The sequence below is a fragment of the Penaeus monodon genome, chromosome 27 (genome assembly GCF_015228065.2).
Source record: "Penaeus monodon isolate SGIC_2016 chromosome 27, NSTDA_Pmon_1, whole genome shotgun sequence".
Taxonomy (NCBI): Eukaryota; Metazoa; Arthropoda; class Malacostraca; order Decapoda; family Penaeidae; genus Penaeus; species Penaeus monodon.
In genome coordinates this window covers 14,560,909-14,561,349 of record NC_051412.1, presented here as the reverse complement: position 1 = coordinate 14,561,349, position 441 = coordinate 14,560,909, and positions in this window count along the sequence as shown.

Below are 441 nucleotides of genomic sequence, written 5' to 3'. Positions count from 1 at the left end.
GAGTCACGCGTACCCACGGGCAGAGTACTCGAGTCTTAGTTTCATCAAAGCCACACCACTCAAGGCTAAGTTTAGAATTTCCTTAGCGAAACAGGGAAGTCTTGGCGGGGGGTTCAGCTTGCCCTAGTAGTAGTAGTAGAGAGGAAGAAAAGGGTTTTCTGTAGAGAAATGTTATATATCCGTTCTTGTTCTTACCTTCCTGGATATTGTACACGTGACTTATCGATATGCGTGAATATACAGACTTGAATGCAAATAATTCAATCAGCCCCATCTCCTATCCATATTTCTCTTATTGTTATTTTTGTTGTTATTTTTCTTCATAATTATCCGCTGACTCCTGCACACAGTCATCTTGTTGGCAAAGAAGTGTGTGCGTGAGTGTGTGACCTGAAGCATTTCCAAATGTAGAAACGTCAATGCATAAGACACCTGAGGGTG